At 34.6% G+C, this 12,868-nt stretch overlaps 1 non-coding gene across 1 annotated transcript; it reads right to left on the reverse strand.

The window, feature by feature from the left end:
• Positions 1-7,134: 7,134 nt before the first annotated feature.
• On the reverse strand, positions 7,135-7,206 carry TRNAN-AUU. Its single transcript has one exon. It is a non-coding gene; the product is annotated as a tRNA-Asn (tRNA).
• Positions 7,207-12,868: the final 5,662 nt, after the last annotated feature.

Below are 12,868 nucleotides of genomic sequence, written 5' to 3' on the forward strand. Positions count from 1 at the left end.
TACTTGGCTTTCATATCTTCTTCAGATTCCCATATAGCATCTTCTACCTTTTGGTTTTGCCAGATAACCGTCACCGAAGCTATATCCTTAGTCCTCAATCTATGAACTTGCCTATCCAATATTTCAACCAGGACTTCCTCATAGGATAACGAATCCTTAACACCAACGTCCTTCATAGGCATTATCAAAGAAGGATCACCCATACATTTTTTTAGCATAGACATATTAAAAGTAGGATGAATCGAAGCCAATCTCACTAGCAAATCTAACTCATAATCAATATTCTCAATCCTCCTCACAACCTGATACAGACCAATATAATGGGGACTTAGCTTCCTCTTCTTCCCAAATCTTATAACTCCTTTCATAAAAGAAACCTTCTGGAATAACCAATCACCAACCTCAAAATCCAACTTCCTCCTTCTCACGTCTGCATAAGACTTTTGGCAACTTTGGAAAGTCTTAAATATTTCTCTAATCACCTTCACCTTCTCTATGTCTTGGTGAACCAAGTCAGGGTCAAACAACCTAGTCTCACCTACCTCAAACCAACCAATAGAAAACCTACACTTTCTACCATAAAGAGCCTCAAAATGAGCCATTTGGATGCTAGAATTATAACTATTATTGTAAGCAAACTCAATAAAGGCAAATGGTCAACCCAACTGCCTTTGAAATCAATCACGCATACCCTTAGCATATCCTCCAAAGTCTAAATAGTACGATCCATTTGCCCATCTGTTGGAGGGTGGAAAGTTGTGCTAAGGTTCACCTAAGTCTCCAAACCTTTCTGCAATAAACACTACAAGTGAGAAGAAAACTGTGTACCTCAGTCCAAAATAATAGACATCGGTGCTCCATACAACCTTACTATCTCTTAGATGAATAACTTAGCATAATCCTCTCCTGAATAGCTAGTCCTCAAGCAGACTTAGTCATCCTATCCACAATAATCCAAATAGAATCATACAAATTGTAAGACCGCAGAATACCCATGACAAAACCTATATTAATCATCTCCCACTTCCACATGGGCAATTCTATCTCTTAAGACTGCCACCAGGCCTCAAATGTTCTACTTGACTTGCTGACAAACAATATATTTAGCCACAAAATTTTTTGTATCTCTCTTCATATTATTCTACCAGTAGATTTCCTTCAAGTCATGATACATTTTAGTCAAACCCGAATGAACTATATATCTGGAATCATGAGTCTTAGTCAAAATCCTTTCCCACAGTCTATTTACATTAGGAACACACAATCTTCCTTGGAACCTCAATATGCCATTGATGTGTGAGCAGATGCTAACATATTTGAGGCTTTTAACAGAGAATAATTGCAAAGTCTTAATCAACTTTTGTCGTTTTTGATTGTTTTCCCTTTGATATTGCAGTAAAAGTTAAGATGCAAGAGAACCAACAATAATGGAAGTAAAAAAGTTGATTTCTGAGTAAGTAGAGAGGGAAGTATAGCTGACGACTTGTCTAATAAGTCGTCAGCCTTATGATAAGCTATCAAAGTTGTCGTCATCCTTAGACAGAGAATGAGCTTCATCTGGAATTCATGACGACATCTGTGATAGTCTGTCAGAAGTATGATAAGCCGTTAGGCTCGTCGTTAGGCTTAGCCAAGGAATGGAATTTGAAGTGAAGAAGCAACGATAATTCTGATAAGTCTTCACATGGCAGATAAGCCATCACATGTCATCGTAAACCTAAGGCAGAGATTGTCAAAAGTGAAGAGGAGATGACGACATTCCTGATAAGTTGTCAGACTCTTGATAAGTCGTCACACACTTCATCGCCTATCCGAGAAAATACTGTGATCTATGATTTTGTTTCCATAATTAAGATGAAGTATTTAAAGCATATGTTAGGGTTTTCTAAAAAAGGTGGGGCGGAACATCTTGAACTTATTGGAAAGGAGTTCACCTCTCTTTGGGGGCTCTTAACTTAGAATTCAATTTTTAACTCTTTGATTTGGTTGTGGGAATTTTCTGTTGAACTTAGAACAGAATCAACTTCAGACTTCATCTTTTGTAAGTTTAATTACTTTGAATGATAATTATAATCGTTGCTATCTCTTTCTTTCTCATATGGAACTAAAACCCACAACTAGGGTTATGGGATCTATGATTATTCCCTCATGGATTTTAGTTGGTTAGGGTTTGAGTGATTGTGGGGATATCTTGATAATTTCTTTGTTATGATTGTTATTTATTGGCTGCAAATAATAAATCCCGTCTTATGTTGATTTGCTCAAACTGAGAAATAAACTAAAGGTAGCGAATTATCAACAAGGATTTGGGAAGGTTAAGATCTCATCTAATGATTAATGTTGTAACAAGATTGATCAACTTGAGATAAAATTAGTATGAATAGAATGATTTCCTAAGTTCGAGAGAATTAGGGAGTTCAACATCTAAGTAGGTTGAGAAACACTTAGATGGACTGTCGAAACTGATAATTTGGTGTTTCCCCCAAGCCATGAGAATCCATTACTACAACTATTAGTTAATGGAGGATTACTAATCATAGTGATCACAACTCTAGTTTATCTATATCATTGATTTGAAATATTACAGTTTAAGCTTTGAGTTCTAAGGCGAATTCAAGTGTTAATAACTTTTGTTCAATCATTAAAAAAAATGCATTTTATCTTTTCGTATTATTTGTTTGAATTCAACTTATAGCTATAGTTTCAAATTAGTTTAATCGCCACTCACATTGTTCTCGTGGATTCGACCCCGACTCCAAAGTTGGGTAAATATATTGACGACGACCACCTTGCACTAAATTGACGTGTAAGTTGAGCATTATCATCCATCACCACCAATCTCAAAAACTATAAACTTTTGAGGACCCACATCATCCTTAATCTACATAAGTATGGGATCCAAAGCCTGCTTCTCCTTTACCTCGGTTCCAAGAGATGATTTAACCACTTCTTGCATGATTACCCCTCCATCCTTAGAGTCTAAGAGGCAAACTCCTAAATTAGCTAACCTGTGAATGTACCTTACCAATCATCTTTCTCTTCCTCAATGTGGGATAAGCTCCCCATAGACAACCTTTTAAGAGCATCAGCAATAACATTAGCTTTACCTAGATAGTAGTGCAGACTCATGTCGAAATACATAAGTAATTCTAACCACTGCCTCTGCCTGAGATTCAATTCCTTCTGTGTAAACACATACTGCAAGCTCTTATAAACTGAATAAATTCCACGTACACCCCATATAGATAATGGCGCCAAATCTTCATAGCAAAAGCCACAGCCGCCAACTCTAGATCCTAAGTTGGGTAATTTCTCTTATGATTCTTAAGTTTTCTAGAAGCATAGGATATAGCCTTACCATGATGCATTAAGATACAACTCAGTCCCACACGGGATGCACTACAATATACAACTAATCCAGTAGTACCCTCGAGCAGGGTTAAAATAGGAGCAGAAGTCAACTCATCCTTCAACTTCTCAAAGCTACCCTCACAAGCATCGAACCATAAAAATTTAACCTTTTCTGAGTCAATTAAATTAGCAAAGCAACAATAGACGAGAAACTTTCCACAAACCTCCTATAATACCCAGCCAAGCCTAAGAAGCTCCTAGTGTCAGTTGGAGTCGTAAGTCTAGGCCATTTCTTAACTGCTCAACCTTCTATGGAACCACCTTGATCCCCTCACTTGAAACAACATGCACGAGAAAAGTCATAGCACTTAGCCAAAACTTGTACTTAAAAAATATTGCATATAATTTATTGTCCTTAATAGTTTGCAACATAGCTCAGAGGTGATTATCATGATCCTTCTCAATCTTGGAGTACACCAATACATCATCAATGAAAACTATCACAAACAAATCCAGGAACTACCTGAACACCTGATTTATAAAATCCATGAAAGCAGTCAGAGCATTAGTCCTCCCAAATGACATAACCAAAAACTCAGAATGGCCATATCGGGTATGAAAAGCAGTCTTGGGAATATCATCCTCCCTGATTCTTAACTGAATATAACCCAAACGAAGATCAATCATAGAGAAACACCTAGCACCCTAAATCTGATCAAAGAGATCATCAATCCTAGGGAAACGGTACTTATTTTTTACTGTAAACTTATTCAACTGATAATAGTTTATACACATCCAAAGAGACCTATCTTTCTTTTGCACTAAAATAACCGAAGCACCCCACAGAGAAATGCTAGGACGAATGAAACCCCTATCAATAAGATTCTTTAACTAATTCTTTAACACCTTTAGTTCAGTCAGAGTCATCCTATAAGGAGGAATGGAAATAGGACGGGTATTCAGTAAAAGATCAAGCCTAAAATCTATCTCTCTATCAGGAGGAATTACAGTAAGATCTTCAGGAAACACTTTAAGAAACTCATTAACCACAGGGACAAATTGTAAAGAGGGACTCTCAGAGTTAGAATCCTTAACCCTGAACTAGATTGTATAGACACCCCTTAGAAATCAACTTCCAATCTCTAAGATAGGAAATAAACCGCCCATTAGGTACTAAGGAACTCCCCTCCCATTCGATCACCAGTTTATTAAAAATATGTAAATTGAACTTTTGGTACAATCCAGGGAAGCATAGCATGAATGGAACCAATACATCCCCAAGATAATATCAAAATCCACCATATCACATTCTATCAAGTCCACCAGTGTCTCCCTATCAAAGAAGGACACCGCACTACCCCTAAAAAAATTTTAGTAACAATAGAATCACCCACTAGAGTAGACTCAAAGAAAGGGTCCGAAATATTTTCGGGATCAAAACCAAAGTGTACAGCAACATAAGGAGTCACATAAGAAAGGTAGAACCTGGATCAATCAAATAATAAACATCACGGGAGAAAAACTATAACATACTAGTAATAACATCTAGGGATGCCTCAGATTCCTGACGGGCAGCAATTGCATAGAAGTAATTTTGGCCATTATCGATACCTGAAGTGGTGCCCTTAGGTACAGAAACCAAAGAAGTAGTAACCAGGACCTTATTAGCTCCAGTGGGAACTTTAGCTTTAGGATAATTTCGTTATATATTACTAGGATGACCATAATTGAAACACAGATTCCTTCTCTTCTCATAATATCTATGATGAAGTTGTCCATAAAATCAACAAGGAGGATAAGGTGGTCCTGGCTGAGCTCTACTAGCCTGAGACTGGGCACCTTGTGCTTTAGGACCATTGATAGATTGGAAACGATGATCACCAGAATATTAAGGATAAGAAGCACTAGTAGTCAAATAAGAGTTCCCCTAACTATTATTCTTAGTCTACTACCTACTATCTCTCCTACTTTTCTGCTGATTTGCACTCTGTTTTAAATATCAAAACTTTTTGTTCTATCTCTCTCCCATTTCTACCTGTTTCTTCTTTTCATCCTTCACCTATTGCATATAAACCACCAACCTGGAAATGTCCATGTTATTATTCAATATAGCATCCTTACACTATAATACCAATTCATGAGAAAAAAATAAAAGCAAACTTCCTCATTCGAGACGTCATATTAGACACAAAATCCTAAGCATAATGGGACAATTGTTGGAACTTCAGAGCATACTCCTTAACGTTCATCTTACCCTACTTATATTTCACAAACTCTTTGATGCTAGCCTCTCTCAACTTCTGAGAGAAGAAGTAATCAAGAAAAGCACCCAAAAGCTCATCACCCCCTCATAGCTTTAATTGATAAGCAAAAAACTCCACACTATCTGAGTCAGTGGCATGTATCACCTTAAAGATCTTCTCCATCTAATCAATAACTCTTAAAAATCCTCCTTAACCTTAGAGCCTGTAAAGGTTGGGGGATTTAACCTCATAAACTAACCAATACGGGTAACCTCAGATGAGCTAACAACAGAACCAACATGACCAGACCAATGAGACTGTGATGCCACCAGTTGAACAAGCATATAAATAGATTGATGGAATTCCGCATTGGAGATATCTCCATGAGGCGGCTGAGCATGAGTATCACCAGCTGGGAAAGGACTAGTGGGGATTGATGGAACCCCATATGGAGTGGTACAGTTTGAAGCAGGGACACTAGACCGAGCTTGCACTCTATAAATAGGGTGAGTCCCCTCCATATTTTCCTCAATTGGGATAAAGGTCCCAACAGAATTTCTACGGTTGTCTGATCTTTAGGGATGCAAGACCTGAAATGAGAGTAAGCCAAGAATTAAAGAAGTTTCATAATAACTCGACTCTATAGACCGAAATAGAACACAAGAAAGGTTCTAAATGCCTCGATCCTCCCCCTTATAAGTGTGGAGCATTATACACTCATAAAATAAACTCTACTCGACATAAATTTATGGACACCTAGTGACCCTAAATGATACTCTGACACCAAGCTTGTCACGACTAGAATCAGGGTCTGGCCATGACGAGTATCTCAATCCACCACGGATTGGAGACCACCCCTAACTGAACTACCATAGCATAATAAATATAAACAGCGAAACCAAACCAAATCAATGAAAGATGTATAAACCCAAAAGAAGGATAGATAAACCAAGTGGTAATTCTAAGAATCAAAATAAAAACTAACCCAATACTTTTCCAAAAAAGCCTCTAAACCTAGAATACCAAACTAAGTTAGGACATGCCCAGAATATGATATAAAAAGTTTAAAATTCCTAAAATATGAAAAAAAAAAAAAAACTAATAAAATGATAAGACCTTTTGAAAGATGGAGGCTTACCACTTCACAGCAACTCAACAAATATACCATACCACGTAATGTTGCACCGGAGTAACAAAAAAGACCTCAAACCCTAAATCATAAAATGATGTAGCATCTAGGGATAGTCAGTGAGGAAAGCACTATCATGTAACTCGAGGAAAGGAATAAAATAGTCCACTTATCAAACCAGTCAAAACTACATGGACAACTTTTAAATATATATGAAGATACAACTCTAGTCTTTCCAGTGAATCCTTCCCTAAGATGGAACGAACCAAGTGTTCCTATACGAGAGTGAGGAATAAAAACCAATAATCAACTTACCGTTTTTGGTGTCCCACGATTCTACTAGTTTAGAAATAAAGGAGAAGGACACCATCGGAGGCAAGCGCTAGGTCAGAAAAGCAATAACTAAAACAACTCCCTAAGTAGGATTTGAACCTACGGCCAATTGGTTAATAGCCAACCGCTCTACCACTGAGTTACTGAGGAACAACGGACTTAATGTTGGAAGCCAACTCTTGTTCATATATATGTGTGTGTGTGTGTGTGTGTGTGTATGTCATGGTAGGGACAATGGTAATGAACATGTGAGTTTAAAATGTTAAGTTGAACTGTATAGCTCGTTCTATCCTAAAGGAACCCATGGGCTATTTGGGTCCATCTCCCCCAACTAGAAGAGCCCTAGTGCGTGTTAGCCGCACATACTGAGGAAATCGAGGAAAGGCTAAAGACACCAAGGTGAAAGCCATTCAAAATATAATATGTGTACCAAGAACACAGTCATTAAGACCCCCAACGCTGGCAAACTTAGTTTCCAATGTTGATCCCCCCGGGACCTACACCTTTACGGTGAGCTATATAATTTATTTTAAGCCTAAATTAAAACAAGTTGCACATGAACCAACCATTAAACAAGGAGTCTTTATTAAGGTATTTCTAACATCGTATTTTCATACCAACACTGCATGCAAGCTAAGTCAATTATGCCAAATCAATCCATGTAACAATTAGACTCCCAAATTCTATTTAAAATCCACGACCATGGTCACCAAAGGCTTTCCAAAACCATATTTATGTCTTTATCCTTTTATACAATGCGACATGTTCAAAGATAAATTAAATCACGCAAATATCCTAATTCAAGATTAATTTTACAAGGTGGGTTGAGGTTAATGGCATTGCCAAACTAATAATCCACATCTTGGGAAAACCCATATCATCCGTTCTAACCCATACCATATTGCACTAATTCAGTCCCAAAAACCATTATTTAAAGAATGAGTAATCCATTTAAAATATGGGAAAGGTAATTCAAGTAATAATATACAATAACCCTCAACCCAATTGCAAACTAATTATTTAAAAACGTGAATATTGAGTAAATAAATGACATAATATAAAAAAATAAGTTAGGGATGAGAAACATGTCTGAAATATAGAAGAGCTTGAATGTTGAATTCCTTAAAACCCTAGTATCCCTTGCCTTAAGAGTTAAATAGGATAGAAGTAACATTTTTCTTTTGATAACTAAAGGCAAAGGGGTTATTTAAGTGTTCTTAAGTCATGGAGAAAAGAAAAAAGACCAAAAGGACCCTAATTAAAATGTGTAGGAAAATCTGGTACCAGTATGACTTGGGTAACGACTCATGAGGACTGACCATGAGTCATAGTCTGAAGTCACTACCTGAGGATTAAAAATCTAGTCCTTTACTGTTGTGACAATGGGTCTCTCATAACGACTCATTATCTAATGTAATGGTTCGTCAGAAAGACTCGTTATCAAGGACTAAAATCTTGCATCATTCTGTTATGACAACGAGTCCCTCCTAATGACTCATTATGACTCATAAAGAATCGTACTCTGGACTCACTATCAAGGGATCAAAACCTGGGCTTCCTTACTGCCATGGCAACGAGTCCTCCTAATGACTCATTATTGTGACAACGAGCCATTATCTGAGCCGTTGTCATGGAAGTTTAACATTACTTCAGAGTTGAAAATATAATTTAATTATTCATCTCATGGAGGGCATAGAGCTCAAAAACTTGAGGTATTGCAATAATATTGTGTTATCTTATTAGTTTTACTATCCATGAGAGACTTGAAATACATTTGATGAATATGGTTACAGCATATCTATATGGATCACTTGAAAATGAGATACACAAAAAAGTTTTCGAAGAATTTAAGATGCCTGGAGCATATATTCAAAGTCTCAAAATATGTATTTCATTAGATTGCAAAGATTATTATATGGTTTGAAGAAATCTAGATGCATATGGTATAACCATCTTAGTGAAAACTAAATAAAAATCTAAGACTCAAATCTTTCCATTGTTGTCTTGGATCCACAATAAATCCTACGGATTCTTAGGATTGGTATATTTTTTTCTATCCTGTAGTATGTAGTTTTCCTGAATCAAGCCAAGTACCACAACTCTTTATACCCATCCTATATATTGTCTCTTTTGTTTCAGTATTTATCTAAGGAAGGTTAATACAAATGATGAAATTTTTCCATGTATTTTTATAAAGAAAACAACATCGGAGTTTGTTACTTGTTATTTATGTCGATGGCATAAATCTTATTGAAACTCCAATAGAGTTTTCAAAGGCAATTGATTATTTAACAAAGGAATTTGAGATGAGAAATCTTGGAATGACAAAATTATCTCTTGTTTTGCAAATTAAGCACTTGACAAATGACATCTTGGTCCATCAATCTACCTACATAGAAAAAGTGTGTAAATTTTTTATATGGATGAGCATATCTATTAAGTACTCTGGTGATTTTTCGAACAATTGACATGAATAATAATTCATTCCAGTCTCAAGAAAATAATGAGGAAATCGTTGGTCTTCAAGTACCATATCTTAATGCAATTGGAGCACTAATGTATCTTTTAAATAATACAGTGATTGATATAGCCTTTTTGGTTAATTTGTTTGCAAGTAATAGTTCTGGTCCTACTAGGAGATATTAGAATGGGATCAAACACATATTGTGGTACCTAAAGGGACTAGCAATATGGGCTTATTTTACACCAATAATTGTAGTTCCGATCTTATTAGTTATGATGATGCAGAGTATTTATCTGATCTGCATAAAGCTCAATCTAAAATAGACAATGTATTTATATAGGGAGGTATTGTCATATCTTGAAGGTCTACAAAGCAATCTGTTCTAGCCACTTCTTCGAACCATACTGAGATAATAGTTATTCATGAAGTAAGACGAGAATATGTATGCTTGAGGTCCATGATACATCTCATTCGAGAAAAATGTGGTTTGAAATGTGACGAAGTACCCATGATTTTATTCGAAGATAATGCAACATGCATAACTTAAGGGAGGATTCATAAAAAGAGATTACGAAGAACATTTTGTCAAAGTACACATGAGCCTCAAAAGAATGATGATATTAACATGCAACGGATTTATTTTAGTGACAGTGTGTCTGGTTTATTCATGAAGTCTCTTCCAATTGCAACTTTCAAGAAGACAATGCACAAGATCGTTATGTAAATGTTCAAAAATGTTCTCATTAAGGAGAGTTAAAACACGTTGTATTCTTTTTTCCTTATGAGGTTTTGTACCACTGAATTTTTCTTGTGAGGTTTTAAATAAGTCGCCTAAATGTGCATTGGTAGATTTGTGTACTCTTTTTTCTTCACTAGAGTCTTTTCTATTTGAGTTTTTTTTTCTAGTAATATTTTAACGAGACACTTTATCTATTTAGACATTCCAGGGGGTGTTATAAATGACATTGATGTCTATCATTTTGTGGAGAATCTGTATCAAGAATGTGGAGAGTATCTATCAAGATCTATTAACATGTAGTGAGTATCTATCAAGATATGAAATATCTATCTTTTAGAGAAAAATTAGGTAAAATTTCTCCTATAAAACGAGGAAATCTCTTTATTATAAATCATCCCTCAACTGAAATAAGATATCTCGTCTCTTCTCATTTGTCTTGTTCTTGTATTACATGTCATAACATATTTAACTAACATAACAAATGAAGAAAATGCGCCTCATACAAGTCCCCAAGTATCTCATTAAATTATTTACAATTCCACATATTATTGAATTTGACTAAACGCCACTTTTTCAATTAAATGACTTGCAGTTGGATAGTGACTATATTTTATTTATAAACATTGTCATTGAGGAGTATTTTTTCATTCACTAAATCATTTTTGTCTCTCAATTTTACTTAAGATAGTAACTCAAATTATTTATTCGTTTTATTTATTCCAAGAGAAAACATAGTAATTCCAATCGAATTTGGAATTAAAAGTCCATATAAGTTCATTTAGCCAATAATTCCGTATTATTTCATAATTGTGATTAGAATGTAATTGATAATCTCGCTTCTATAATTTGATAGCTATGTGATTTTATTCAAAAGAAATGTTTTCATCTTTTTCAATAAGATCATTAAAAAAATAAAATTATCTTGTTGAATTAACAAAAACTAATTTTAATAATTATTATTATTGTTTACCCCTAGATCAATGATTCAGAACAACTACAAATGAATTTGTACTTAAACATAGTTCAAGGGCACACAAATTAGAATAACCAAATATTGTATTATTTATTCTAAGTAACTTACAATTGGAATATCAAAGTAACAAATAAAAAAATAAAAATTAATTATCAAAGAGTAAGTAAAGAGATCAAGCGAATCTTATTGAATTGTCTCGAGCAGAATTGTCATACAATCTGACTTGGAAAGATAAAACTTAAGTGCTCACATTATAATTGTGAGTCTAGTATAATAGGTATGATGAAAGTCTATAAGTTAGAGGAAGGGGTATGTTTATAGCTTAAACCCTATATAACGACTTGCATGTTTCTATAACGATTATTATCTGCACGTCTGAACTGTGTTATGTACGAGGTTGATAAAGTGTTGGAGCAAATTCTGGATCTTTGAGAATGGTTACTGAAGAAGCTTATCTCGGTCGGTTGTTGATATGCTTTTGAAGTCCCCCTTCATGACCTAGACTCGCTTGCATCATTACTCGTGGTTTTTAATGAATAAGATCAGTTATCCAAATACAACCTATCTCTATGCCTGGTACCTTTCTGGCTGAGCTAGATTCAGTTACACATCGAGTATTATGTGTCATCTTTTGATACATCCAATTGTCAAACCTGTATTTTGATCCACACAAATATTCTCCCAATTTTTAGGTATTTGCTGGATTATATCCAGAAAGTATGCCTGTCAAGTGGGACGGGCCGGGCTAACCCGGAACCTGCCCTATAAAATTAATCGAGTTGTGGGCCGGGCCGGGTTCAGTACAAATTTCAAAAACCACCCTAACCTGGCCCGCTTAACCTAACCTGGTCAAACCCATCTAAACTCAGTCAAAAATTAAAAAAAAAAAATTCAATATACAAATATATTCCCACCTATATACATTTTAAATACGTTAAATAATATATATACACTATATATATAGTATATACTACATTAGAATTTAAAAAATATATACACATACACAATTACACATATATACGCACCATTCAATGTATACGACTATACGTACTACTCTAAATAAAACATATACTACAACATATATATACTACAATATATATAAGTATATATATATTATAGAGTTATATACTAATTTATAGAACATATACGCATGTATACGTTAAATATACACGTCTATAGAAGATATATACACAAATATACGCATCATTCAATATATATGTACTACTTTAAGTAAAACATATACTACAATATATGTACATACTACAATATATATATAGTTATATACTAATTTACAAAACATATACACATGTATACATTAAATATACACGTCTATAGAAGATATATACATAAATATACGCACCATTCAATATATATGTACTACTTTAAATTGACGTATACTATAATATCTATATATATACTACAATATATACGTCTATAGAAGATATATACACATATATACTACCATATATATAGTTATATACTAATTTATAAAGCACAAACATGTATACATTAAATATACACGTCTATAGAAGATATATATACAAATATACGCATCATTCAATATATATGTACTACTTTAAGTAAAACATATACTACAATATATGTATTTACTACAATATATGTATATAGTTATATA

The sequence above is a fragment of the Capsicum annuum genome, chromosome 10 (assembly GCF_002878395.1).
Source record: "Capsicum annuum cultivar UCD-10X-F1 chromosome 10, UCD10Xv1.1, whole genome shotgun sequence".
NCBI lineage: Eukaryota > Viridiplantae > Streptophyta > Magnoliopsida > Solanales > Solanaceae > Capsicum > Capsicum annuum.